This window comes from Dreissena polymorpha, chromosome 5 (assembly GCF_020536995.1).
Source record: "Dreissena polymorpha isolate Duluth1 chromosome 5, UMN_Dpol_1.0, whole genome shotgun sequence".
Classification (NCBI taxonomy): domain Eukaryota; kingdom Metazoa; phylum Mollusca; class Bivalvia; order Myida; family Dreissenidae; genus Dreissena; species Dreissena polymorpha.
In genome coordinates, this window is record NC_068359.1 from 105,233,805 (window position 1) to 105,248,667 (window position 14,863).

General features: G+C 36.2%; 1 pseudogene; it reads left to right on the forward strand.

Annotated features, from left to right (window-relative positions):
• The window catches only part of LOC127881239 (polyamine-transporting ATPase 13A3-like), a 99,845-nt pseudogene that overhangs the window by 78,847 nt on the left and 6,135 nt on the right, over positions 1-14,863 (forward strand).

Below are 14,863 nucleotides of genomic sequence, written 5' to 3' on the forward strand. Positions count from 1 at the left end.
TAATCTTTAGTTTGTTCATGAGCTGGCTAACATTCTCAGTGCTCAGCTTTACAGAAACTCAAATCGCATTTTCTGGGCTTACCTGAGCAGTTCAGAATGTTTATGATAGTGGGCCCTAGTAAATGCCATCCAATGCACATCGGTTTTGTCTCTGTTTATGTTTTAAGTTTGCTTTGCAGATCAGCAACAGAGTGACAGACTTCGAATTCCTCTACATTGACCTTTTCCTGTTGACAACTCTCATGATCACGTGTAAGCAATTCATTTAATACTATTAATCCGATTTTAAAGTGTTTGTTTTTACTTTATATGGAAACACCTGTGGACTGAATATATTTTCCGGACGACATCTTTGTCAAGCATGCATTTCAGACTAACTTAGCAAAAATTAGTATGAAAGAAGTCAAATTACTTAATCCAACGTCAATGTCACAATTGAAGGTCAAAGGTTAAAGTAAGGGTATCAGTCCCCAGCACTTTGTGCAGAGCATAAGCAATGAGCATGATGAGACTGAGTGTCGCACGCAAGGACAAGGTCCTTAAGCCTTAAGTCAATACCATAAGTATTGTCAGAAGTAAGAACATACATGTAGCCTTAAGCATAACGAGGATTTTCAAATAACTTGACAGAAGTTATAACCCATTTAGATGGAGACACCCCCTCAAGAGCCAGTTTTATTGGTCTAAGATCAGGGGCATCAGACATGGCCAAAGTAAAATAAGTTAATTTAAATTTTGTCATATCCTTAACTTAAAACTTTATTGACTTGTGTTTCTGAGTCACGATTGTACTCACGTTTATAAACTGTTTAAATAAAATAGTATTTCGCCAGTCATTCATGTGCACGTTTCAATGAATGTCTTTCTGCGGACAGTCGGGCGAACACACGCCTACGGAAAGCTGCACAGAGTGGCCCCACCAGTGAAGCTGATGAGCCTGGCCCCCGTGTTGTCGCTTATACTTCATATACTCATCATGTTGGCCGTGCAGATCTTCTTCTTCTTCTTCATCCAGCGGGCGTCATGGTAACAACATTTAGTCGTGCTTTTGCAAGCTCATTCTAATCGAAGCCTGAAAAAAGGTGTGTTGTTTATAACGTGTTGTGTTGATAAAGTACTAAAATCATCTTTTCATACATTTAACATGAATCCCACGTTATTTGCTTTTGTTTAGCTTTAGTGCATGCTTTGTGTTTTATTACACCTGTTATTCTTCTATAGGATGCCATTGTGGTACGTTAATTGAAAGTTTGGCGAGCGGGTAGTGGGCTAAATGCTCCGTAAAAGTATGGTCTCTGATCAATAACTCCAGACTGAACTAACGTTTATAAAACAATTCACCCAGTATATTAAGTCTAAACTTGTGTTTACACAATGGCTTATCGGGTCATGGTTACTAAAAAGATAAAGGATTTCCATTTCTTAACTCAAGAACGGATAACGGAATTATTATAAAATTATAAATACCGATACACGTATTAGTACCTAACATCGAGAACTCGCTTTGAAATGCATATTAAGTCGTATGGGGTTAATGTAAAGGTAACGGATTGAAGTATATGCAAATACTATCTGCTTAATAAGTCGCTTCAGAATGAAATGTTTTGTTATGGAACCAAATACATAGATGCCTTTTATGGAAGTTTTGCTTTGGATTCCATATGCGATGGGGGTGACATGTGACAAGGTAATAATTACAAATAATAAAACAATCTATTTCCGTTATTTAAGTTGTTGTGCTCTCTAGGTTTGTAGCCTTCGTGGTAGACCCAGAGGACGAATATAATTACGTGAGCTACGAGAACATGGCCATCTTCGTTAGTTCATCCTACCAGTACATCATCCTCGCAATCATCTTCTCTAAAGGCAAACCTTACCGGAAATCCATGTTCACTAACTGTACGTCACAGATATTATGAGTAACACGTTCACCTGGAGAAAATGTTGATAATACTGTAACCGTTACCGGACACATGTCATATACACGAACTGCATATGTGTGTGTAATCCCATGTTGCAAGCGTTGAACACATTATCAAACCATTGAATATAAATTTTAAAATATGCCACTGTCATGAATTGCAAATGTGCAGGACTTCCTGCTTATTCCCAGTGATATGCACGTGTCTGGGTTATATGTCGCTTATCTTAGACACGTTTATGCGAAAAGCATCTTTGGTTCTCAAGCATACGCAATAGATCAGCTAATTGATGATAGGAAAAAAGAAAACGCTTTAAGCGGATTTGGTTTCTCATCATTGAATGTTTAATACGTTATTCATTGGTGGCAGAAAACGGTAGATATGTTATAAAAACTTTAAGAAGTGTATATGCATTAAATGATATTGTCTACTATGCATACAATCTTATCAACGTGCTTATACTCTAGATGCCTTCCTGGTGAATCTAATCATCGTATTTGGAGTGAACGCCTGGCTGAATATATATCCTCCGGATGAAATTGTGGATTTATTTGAGGTGGGTCTTTAAAAATACCTTCTAAAACGGAATACTGTCTTACCACATTAAGTGCATTCCTATGTCTATGAAAGTTACTTGATCAGCAGTTCACACGTATTTAAGAATAAACTGGTTGATACTGTCTGCTATATGTTAAAATAGCTTATTCACATATATTAGTATTGTTTGTTAACGTGGGCACCTTTTATATAACACCTGGTACACATGCAACTTTATATTACGAAGGTTAGACATGGGCCATACAATGGCTTATTAAAAATACGCAATTTCCTAATTGCCTTTGATCATGTTAAAATATCAACATCTTCCGTTTGACATAACATCCACAAAGTATTTTTTATTGGTTATTACACGACTATTGTTTTTTTAGTTGAAAATGCCACCCAATGTTCCGTATCGTCTTATATTCCTGGGAGGTGGCTTTATTAACTTGCTGCTATGCCTTCTACTCGAGGTATGATATTCTGTTTAACAACAACATTTTATAAATGAATATTTTTGTTTTAACTTTTACTATGAAATTGTTCGTTTTATCAACAATGAGCTCGTGATACGGATTTGAACTTTTTCATCCAGTTATGCAATATTTTGCGATAAGCCCGAACAATTATTTATGTGTTAAAGCTGCTGATGTTGTTATATATTTATTGGTTGTAGACTTTGGTCCTGGACAGCCATTTTGTGACTGTAACGTTGCAAAATAAACTGGACAGAATTCTACCCGGTGCATGCCCACGGTGAGTAAATAATATAAAGATGTTGTATCGTAATGCACCATAAGGTAAGAGGTTGCTGTGGTTGCAGAAATAAAGGGAAACTAAAATCTTGATACTGCAACAACTCAAAACGTAAAAACTATTATGATTAAACTTGGTTTATGGATAGATATTCGTATCGGGAATATGAACGTTATTGACGTATCACGATTGATTGCTCTGGTCAGACTCGAACACTATTTTGGTCTGACGAGTTTCCTTGATTTTGTAAGAAAAAAAAATCAAATGTCTTAAATCAAATTTTAGTAGTTGTTTTAGTTTTTGTAATTCGTGTATAAGTTTTTGTAGGTGTAGTTGTAGAAGCTGTAGTTCTTGTAGATGTTGTTGTTGTTGTAGTAGTTGTTGTTGTTTAAGTCAATTGCGTTTTGGTTTTAAGTTGTTGTTGTTGTAGCCCTCGTTTTATTTGAATGGGCTAATATTTTCGATACTAAATAATTTTATAGCATACAACAAACAACACCATAGAATACACTGGTCAATGTATGGTATTTATTGGTGTCATCTTTTGTAAACTAAGTTGACAAATAGCAATTAATATGTAATTATGTATTGCTATAGAACAACGATAACACTGTGTTTTCACACTGTTTAGCTCATGTGTGCATAAAGTGCTCATTGTGAGCTTTTAGGATACCGTGTAGTCCGTCGTCAATCCGTCCCTGCGTGCGTTCGTCCGTTATAATGGTATAATGACGTCGCGTCCGGATAAACAAGTTTAAAAAAAGACGTTAAGTTAAAAATGAGAAAAAATTAATCTTTCGGTCATAAATAGAGTTAATTAAACAAAAATAGTGCGGAAGAAAGCTTCAAAAATTCTCTACATTTATATGTTAAAAATATTTTCGTGAGTGATTGTTGACGGCAAAAAATGGACAACGAAGATTCAGCGGTCGCGCAAGATCAACCGGAAGTTCACTCTAAAATCAAATTATTTGACATTAACGAAGCTCGCCTGTTGAGGAAAAAACTAAAAATGAAAGAAAAAAGAGGGAAAATAAATAATTATGAACTTGCGCCAGTGGAAGTCAATATCGGCGGGAGCGAGCAAGGAGAAGATGTGGAAGTGAGAAATTACAGTTTGAACGAACATGTGAATATGAAGAAGAAATTGTCATCTACTAAAAAGGAATCGCTTGAGATTATAGAATCTTACGGAGGAACAAAACTCGTACTCAACACAGGTACTTATGAACTGTTAAAATTTGCTAGCAAAAAGTATTTTTCAGACAATTCACTTAATTATAAGTACTTATGTAAACCAGCAAACGACAGAAAATCAAATGAAGTGGAGCTTCGTTATAAAGTCGCAGATGAGAAGAACCACTTGTACACGTTTAACATGTACCACACAACTTCCCCGTGCTTGATCATTGGTAGAAACGTGGCTCACTTCTTTGACATAGACCTTCCAAACATCCTCCAAATAATGGAAACTGACATTCAGACAAATAATTATTCGATAAGTGAAATAAATGAATACATGAAACAGCAAATACTGTCATACTTGGAGCATAAAAATCCCGAGCGCCCATCACCGAAAATGTCTGTAACGCATGATGTTGATGAACCTCGCACGCTTTTAGACAGTAATATAAAACAGGACTCCCAAAAAGAAGAGAATAATAAAGCGGACACAAATATCGAGATAGAGACAGAAGCGGAAGATGAATTGACTGAAAATTCCGAGACTAATTTAGAATCAGAAAGCGAGGCTAGTTTTCATATTAATTGTGCCACCCAAATAGACTCGGTAGAAAATGCCATTCTTAAGGAAATGAAGATGATGACTGAAGTTCTGTTAGCTACTAAATTCCAATTGAACAATTTTCAACAGGAGACTGCATTGCAACTTTCGCAATTAAGAGATGAAATCGCAAGTGTAAAAAATACAATCTCGTTAGCTAACCAGCAATCAACAGATAAAGTACAAACAGTTAGTCAGAGTACGGATAAACTCAGTAAAGACATGAAACAAGCCAACGACGCACTTCACAGGAAATTACAATCAGTGCATGACAATAAAAAGAAGATGATCCCATCAACAGCGAATATGGCAGAACAGTTGGCACAAACTGAACGCAGTGAAAGAGCTACAGCGGAAACACCTCAGTCACAAAAAAGTAAAATTAACGGAAGCGGACATGATACAAAAGAGAGAAAACAGTCTTCAACAGAGCAACAACTTGAAGTGAATATTGATATTGTGGACACGACAGATAGATCAAAGAATACTTTGAAAACTCTAATAATAGGTGACTCAATTATAAGTGGAATTAACAGGCGTGGATTAAATGAAAATACACACATTAAAACTCTACCAGGGCGGAAAATTAAAGACATTCGTTTGACACTGGATTCATGGGACATGACAAAATACGAAAATGTGATAATATATATTGGTGGTAATGACATGGCGGAAGGAGGCGACGCAAGAAAAGCATACCGTGAAATAAAGCAACTGCTACATGAACTAAATGGACATAAATGCACTGTATACTTGTGCACAGTTGCCCCAAGACGAGATGCAGATGTAGTTCCACTGAATGATATAATTAAACAAATATGCGACGAAACAGATGCTAAATATATTGAACTGTATACATCCTTTATTTATGGAAATGGTAACATGGCTTAACATTTGTATGGCAGCGATGGGATACATCTGCAAGCTAAAGGCTGCAGTACTCTAGTGGCTAACATCAACAAAGCCGTGCACATCATTAAACAGAAGACGAGCGGACAACAAGATCAACAAGCGAATCGTAGCGTAACCCTTCACTATACTCAATCCGGAAGTAATGGATACCCTTATTATGCTCCTGATCGAGGCAGTTCGACAAACGGCGATTCACGTAATTATCAGTTGAAAACCGGAAGTTATGGCTACAAAAAGTATGCTTCAGAACGTGGCTCGATGAATCGCTTTTCACGTGACGGAAGAGGCAGTTTTCACACACAAACCAGCAGTTTCGGCTAGGGAGATCATGCACCAGGTTATGGCTTAATAAATAGCGACTCACGTGACGGGCAAAATGGCTATCAGACGCAAACAGGAAGTAACGGTTTCCAAATTAACGCATCTGATCGAGGCTCAAGGAATGGCGGTTCACGTGACGGAAGGGATGGCAAGAAGCATAATCTATCTAGATATCAACATAGTAGTAATTATGGACAACAACAAAAACATTTTGAGTACTGTCATTACAATAATCACTACACTAGTGAATGCAGAAGATTGAGTTCGGCTCAGTAGGAACGCGTAGACAGACACAAACATGTACTGATACACAACAAATATAAAGAACTTAACAAGGTTTGTGAAAATTGTAATTTTAAGATTTGTATATGTAATGAATCCGAAATAGTGCTAAAATATGGTGATATAGTCAACGAATTTAAAGAACTTAACAAGGTTTGTAAAAATTGTAATTTTAAGATTTGTATATGTAATGAATCCGCAATAGTGCTAAAATATGGTGATATAGACCGTGTCTTTGATGCCAGTATTAAAGTTTCTGATTACTCAAAACGCTGTCATAATATGTCATGCAATAATAATGATGTTTCAATCTCAATCCCTATTGCAACTGAAAGATTAAACTTTTGCGAGGATAAAAATAATTCAGCAGCGTCTACATTAAAATTTTCAAAAAAGGGACTTCATATCGTTGGTTTAAATATTCAACACTTTTTGCCAAAACTTGATGAAATTAAGTACGTTTTGTTGTCCGAAAAAATGTAATGTTGATGTTATTGGTTTTTGCGAAACATTTTTAAACGAAAATTTGTCTGATGTAAATTTAAATATTCCGAATTTTACATACATTCGTAAAGACAGAAGTCAGAAAAAGGGTGGCGGAATCTTGCTTTATATAGGTTACCATGTACCATTTAAACATAGGCCAGACTTAGAGCCTGATGGGATTGAATCAGTTTGTATTGAAATTTGCTTTAAAAACACAAAATCTTTTCTGTTAAATTTTATCTATCGTCCACCTAATGAGACGCAAAAATGGATAGAAAAATTTAATGCGTTACTTGTTAAGTTTGAGGGTTTAAACGTTGAGTATCACATATTAGGTGATTTCAATTTTAAATACTTTGCTGACAGCAAGTCCTATGAATGCAAAATGTGGTCAAAAACGGTATTAAAGCATGGCCTCTTGCAACTTATTAACACACCAACCAGAGTCACAGATAAATCGTCTTCAATAATTGATCATATATATACTAATCGAACTGACAGAGTAAATACTGCTTATGTCCCACAAATATCTATAAGCGACCACTATCCGGTATGCATGACAAGGAAAATTAACTATAAAATCTCGAAACAAGGCACTCACTCGAATATAAGATATAGATGCTTTAAAAAGTTTTCAATATCTGATTTCCAATTTGATCTATCAATTTCGCAACTAAGCTTAATTGAAACTGTTCACGATCCAAATATGTCCCTTCAATCTTTATATAGAATTTTAAATAACATTTTAAAAAAGCACGCCCCTTACAAGCAAAAGAGAATAAAAAGCACACATATGCCAAAATGGATAAACAAAGAAGTTATTAAAAGTATGTGCGATAGAGATCACTTCCACAAAATTAAAGACTGGGACAATTATAAACTGTTACGAAATAAAACTACGGCATGATTTCGCAAAAGCAAGAAAGAATATTACAACAATGCTGTTAAAAATGGTACTAGTACGACAAATATTTGGAAAAATTTGAAAATGATATCTAATAATGACAATGATCAAAACTGCGGAGTAAATTTGCCAAATAAAATTTTAGTGAACGGTGTGTATGTTGAGGACAAAACGTCACAAAAGTAGGATCCTAATTGCCTTAAATGAGCATTTTACAAACATATCAAATATTGTTGATAATCTTAAATTTCACGAAGAAAACTTTGCTTATTTGAAGTTATATCTCGACAAATCTTTAAAACAGCATGAATTTTCTATAAATTACATTACCCCTCTCGAAGTAAGTATAATAATTGACAATTTAAATGTTAACAAGGCTACGGGACTCGACGGGATCAGTGCAAACATTATTAAATACTGTGGAGAGCATATTGTTTTACCAATTACCTCGATAATTAATAATTGTATTCGTACAGGAATTTTCCCCGATTTGTTAGAACAAGCGTATGTTCTACCAATATATAAAGACTCAGACAGAGAGGACTGTAATAATTATCGTCCGATTTCAATTTTGCCAACTATATCCAAAACATTCGAAAGACATCTTTCAAACGAATTGAAAAAATTCTTTCGAATAACAAATGTGTTGAATAAACATCAGTCAGGCTTTAGAGAAAATCATTCTTGCCAAACAGCACTGATTCGACTTATTGATGAGTGGCTCAAAGATGTAGATAACGGTAATTGTATTGGTTCTGTTTTTATTGACATGAAAAAAGCTTTTGATTTAGTAGATCATGAAATTCTGTTATACAAACTAAAACTTCATCACTTTTCGGATGGTACCTTGTCCCTTTTTCATTCTTATCTTAGTCAAAGACAACAATGCGTTAAACTAGGAACTAGTTTTTCTACCCCTCTTACTATAAAGAGTGGTGTCCCTCAAGGTTCTATTTTGGGCCCTCTCTTGTTTCTAATTTATATAAATGATATTGGGTTATTACTAAACCAATCAGACATAGACTTGTATGCTGATGACTCGACACTACATGCTACACGGGCCAATCCCTCAGAAATTCAAACTAACTTACAAAATGATATTTATTCCATACAAAAATGGTGCACCCTCAATAACATGATGATAAACCCTAATAAATCAAAATGCATGCTTATTGGATCAAAACAAAAAATTAAGGATATCAACCTTGATCTAAAAATAGATAATAATGCTAAATGAAAATGTCACTAGTCATAACATTTTAGGTCTTTATATTGACAAACATCTGCAATGGAAAGTACACATTGATAAAACATGCTCTAAAATAAGCAGTAAAATAACTCTACTAAAAAAAGATATCAAATTATCTCACTTTTGATATGAAGAAATTATTTCATAATTCATACATACTAACATGTTTCGATTACTGTTGTACGATCTGGGGCAACGCTAATAAAACCAATTTAAAAAAAGTGAATATTTTACAAAAACGCGCAGCGAAAGTCATTCTGCAAAAGCCAAATAGAACACCATCCAAAGAATTGTTTTTTTACAGCTTAATTGGCTCTCGTTTAATAATAGATGTAAATACCACACGGCAATCTTGATATATAAATGTGTCAACAATCAGACTCCAGAATATTTAAATAATATTATAACTTTTTCTCAAAATCAAAAATATAACTTAAGATCTGCCACCCATAGCGATATTGTTAATACCAAAGCAAATACAGGTTATAAGAAACGAGCTTTTTCATACCATAGAATGGATATTTGGAACAGTATACCGATTGGAATAAGAATGGCATGCTCTATCTCTGCTTTTAAAAGGCAATATAAAGCACATTTATTTTCTAATCAATAATATGTCATATGTTGTTGTTGTCTTTTTTTCTAATCAATGATATTTCATGTGTGTCTGTCTAAAAGGCAAAATGTGTGTTATGTATTGGTGTAAGAAAATATTGTTTAAATGTTTTACTTGTTATAGACCTATTTGTGTATGTTAGTGTAAGAAGGCCACATTGTAAAAAAAGTATTGATTCATCTGCATAATATGTATAATGCGTCATTGTCTTTATGTGTAATCTTCTGTTAATAAAGCTTTTATTATGTGTAATCTTCTGTTAATAAAGCTTTTATTATTATTATAATCAATAATATTTTAATGTGTGTCTATCTATGTGTGTTATGTATAGGTGTAAGAAAATATTGTTTGAACGTTATACTTATTATAGACCTATTTGTGTATGATATTTTAAGAAGGCGACATTGTAAAAAAGTATTGATTCATTTGCATAATATGTATAATGTGTCATTGTCTTTATGTGTAACCTTCTGTAAATAAAGCTTTTATTATTATTATTATTATTATATTTCTTCTTACGACTTCTCTCGAACCGCTTGGCACAATTTAATGAAACGTCAAAAGGATGATGACTAGAATTCTCTCAAAGTTGTTCAAATCGTTCCAGTCCGTTGCAAATATAAATCGCTGGAGCTTAAACAATATTTGAAAAATGGATACTTACAACTTTACTTAAAACCACAAGTGTCATTTGTCAAATATTTGGTATTCAACATCGTATAGTAGTCCTAAACTAAGTGTGTTCAAATTATGTCTTTATGGTCAAAACTGCGCACGCCACAGGGTAACATAATTAATGTGTACTCAAATAGAAAATAACTTTTAACAATCTTCTTGTATGAAACGTCAAGATAATGGTTTAAATATTGTGTGTGTAACATCGCAGGACGGTCCTCTACAAGGTTTGTTCAAATCATCACGGCGCCAACTCTGTTTTGCTATGCATTAATGAATGAGCCAATTCTGTTTGCGAGGTAGTGCTAAGGACCGGATGTTTTGAAATTTCACGAATAATTCTTCAGGTTTAGAAGGTTTTATATGTTTTTCCAACATATTTCACAATATTTAAGAAATCGGACAATGTAACGCGATTCAGCGAAGATTTACTCATCCACAAATGTGCATAAACATACAACCACAACCCATTTGGAAACTTTAGGACCTTTATAAGTTGCGACATGGTGGAGTTTTTGAAAGCCAATCAATATATTATGCCTGTGTGACGAGCAAAATTCCACCACATTAATTCGCGACTAAAACAATCGATTGCGTTCAACATACACTAGTTGCTGTGGACACATTGACATCGTTCAGATCTATTAGATAATTTTGTATTTTTTCCAAAGGAGAGATGAAGCCAAAGCCAAGGAAATGGAGTTAAGGACATGAGTTAGCGTCAATGCACGATATATAAATCATCACATGACTTTCATTTGATTGATAATGTTCCTTTTTCATATTTATTTTTATTTTTCAACGTAAATACTGAAACCCAAATGTAAACAGAACATATACACAATCTATTAAAAGCCAAAATGTAAATATGTGAATATATAGGTAACCAACTTTATTAAGAAGTCAATAACCTGAAAAACCAAAATATATCATATTTAATAAATCCAATGACTAAATTCTCAACATTCTCAAAATATGTTCTCTACATCAAATGTGAAAATACAAAAACCTATTGTCCCCTATTGCAATATTAATTTTCTAAAATGCAAAGGTCAACGAATCTTCCCCTTCTAATATCTGCCAAAAAATAGTATAGCTTCGGCTTTAGTTGTTACCTTTTTGTTTATTTTACTCCAGCTTCTTTTGAGTTGTGTATTCAATAACATACATCTTAAAAATCTCTTTGCAACACATGTTTCTTCATAATTATGTAGACTTTACTTTTTTGATTACATTGCATTATGATCGAATTTAGAAAAAAAGATATAACACTTTTGATTTGCAAGGCTTAATGTGTTTAATTTTTTGTTTGCGACATCTTATGGTGGCCCTAAACGTAGTTTGTTCAAATATACGAATGTACCCGGGGTCAAAGCGGTTCCCAATAAAAGGGTACTTTTTACGCGCCCGGTTTGGCTGCATAACCCAGTCACAATGTCAGTCCGTCGGTCCGTCTGTCCGTCCGGCATTCCGTTTTCCAGAGTTGTTTTACGCAATGCTTTCAGATAGCGAGCTGATTTTTAGTATGTGAGTATATCCACATGACCTACAGATAAAGTGGAAATTTTGTTCAGGTAAACAGAGTTTGGGCGAAGTAATGACTTCAGAAAGGCGCTGATTTGCTGATATTCCATTTATATTACATGATAAGTTTTTTAAGCAATAAAATTCACAATAAAAGTGCAAAATATAAAAAATAGGGAGGGAAGACCCCTTTGCACCCTCCCGGTTGGGTTCACCAGTCAAATATTTCTGCGTACGGCCATGTATTTAGCTGATTTTCCGTATGTGCGTCTTCTTATTGACCTAGAGATGAAGTTTGAATTTTGTTCCGGCCCATTGACTTTTGGCGAAGTTATGGGCATTGGACTAAGACATTTTCTCTATAATAACCGTTTTACCGAGGTTTTTCGCAACACGCTCTCAGATATTAAGCTGATTTGAGGTGTGTGAGGTTACCTTCATGACTTGATGAAGTGTGAGTGTATTTCCGGTCCATTGATTTTTTGGCGAAGTTATGGGGACTTTGACTATTTTCCTACGTGTGTCAGATGAGCGACCTATGCCATTTAGGTCCTCTTGTTTGATATGTTTATTTTTAAAAACTATTTTAATATCATAAATACATACCTGCTATCCCTAGCTGTACCTTTTCAAGGATGGGTTAGCTACTCCAGAAATCTTCAAGTGCCGGAATTCGGCCACCTCTCCTACTGAAAACAGATCAGGTTAAACATAGTATAACGTAACCTAACCGGAAATCAAGAACCGTAACTCATCTTCCTTTTCAGGAGAACACCGAGAAAGACCGCCGTTTTTCTGCTCCTGTGGAATTTTGGTGTTTTTTTTTTTCTGCGTGGTGTTTTGGGTTTCCGATTTGATAAATTATATAATTTGTCATTTCTGCTATATTCAGAAATCTTTTCTCTTTAAATTTTGTTGTAAATAGTGTTATTTTCAGATTTTGCCGGGTTTTTCTACGGGCTCATGCACTTGTGCACGAGCTTTTCGTGGGTTAGTCAAAAAGTATTGACTATATTTTGTACAGTTTATATACCGTATTTAACGGTTTTATTCATCATAATTGTCACTAAAAATTGTTCCTTGCTTAAATTCTTTTCTATTTTCTAATTAAGAAATTAAAATGAGTGTTCAACTACGTGGCATTTGTGGTCATTTAAAAGCGTCGTGGGATAAACACAACACTTGTTTATCATGCACTTTGTGTATAGTTGACCATAAATGTTCTATTTGTAGTTCATGGGACGACGACATTTGGCAGAAAGCAATACGTCGCAGAACGTTTTTGAGCAGGAAACGACCAGATGTACCATCAACAGATGGTTTTTGCCCGGTGACTATACAGACGTCAGATGATCATTTGCAGCATCAGTCGCTGGGTATCAGGCAAGATGGCGATCGTACTTTACCATCGGAAAGTCGATCAACATCAGACTTTATGGCGACAACCGTCAGCCGGTCTTTGCCTGATGGCATTGGTCAAGGACATCGACCAATGCCAGACCAATTGGCACCCGCCATACGGTCATTATCCGGTTACAACGCTGGTCATGTCATGACCGGTACGTCACTGGGGACCGGTCCGGGCAACGACCGGTCATCGGGGACCGGCCCGGTCACCGGTCCAAGGCACCGGTCACCGATCATCGGTCAACGGAGACCGGTCCGGTCACCGGTCCGACACACCGGTCACCGGTCAACGGAGACCGGTCCGGTCACAGGTCCGACCTACGGTCACCGGTCATCTGTTACTGATGACCGGTCCGACCCACCGGGCACCGGTCATCTGTTGCTGATGACCGGTCCGACCCACCGGTCACCGGTCATCTGTTTCTGATGACCGGTCCGACCCACCGGTCACCGGTCATCTGTTACTGATGACCGGTCTGGTCACCGGTCACCTGTCAGTACTACCGGTCACCGGTCATAACTACCGATCGGTCACCGGACGACGGTCAACATGCACCGATCATTAACCGGTAAACAATTACCAGTCACCGGTCAACGATCAGAAACAGACGTTCTTCTTCGTCGGATTATTCCACTTCTTCGTCGTCGAATGCACATTCGTCGTCGACTAGTTCCGATTATAGAGGTAGACGTCAGACACGCTCTTATTCATCGAGCAGTCCTCATTCCCGTCATCTTTATGATCATTAACGATCATCTCGATCATCACGAAAACGATACTCGAGGAGACGTTATTACCGTCGTAGCCGTTCTAGCTCTCGGCGTCGTAGCCGTTCTAGATCTCGGCATCACAGAAATAAAGGTCGTAGACAAGCTTCACGGAAGCATTGTCGTTCCGACTTTCATGACCGGTCACATTACTATCCTATTTCTGATTGTAATGTCTCCATACCATATGCACCAGTTTCCAGTGTGATGTCAACATATGTTGCAGTGACTGATCCGATTTCACAGCCCTTCAATTCTGGTGTTCATCTCACCACAACGGCTGTTTTGTCTGCACCGATGGTATCTACTACTATTCCTAGTCGGAAACCCCCGGCTGCTACTCCGTCTATGCGTGACACATGGGTTCAAGATTCCTTTAGAAATTATGTACCTGTCACTTCTGATAATTCACCGTCTATTTCCGGTTTTAATTATCAATGTGTTGACTTTACGGATAGTCATTCTTCGTTACCGGAGAATCATCATTCGGTCAGGATAATCCTCCTATCATTCCTACCACAGTTTCTATGGATTCTTTGCACACCTCTGGCGTTGTTGACAGTGAGCATGATTCGGATGCAGATAATGATACTGATCAGTATTTAGCACCCATTCATCCGATATACGATCTCATGTTCCAAACTCTTGGCGAAAAGTATTGTTCACGACCTGTGGAGGTGTCTGCCAATTCGACCATCTCGTTCACTGAGCAGTTGGT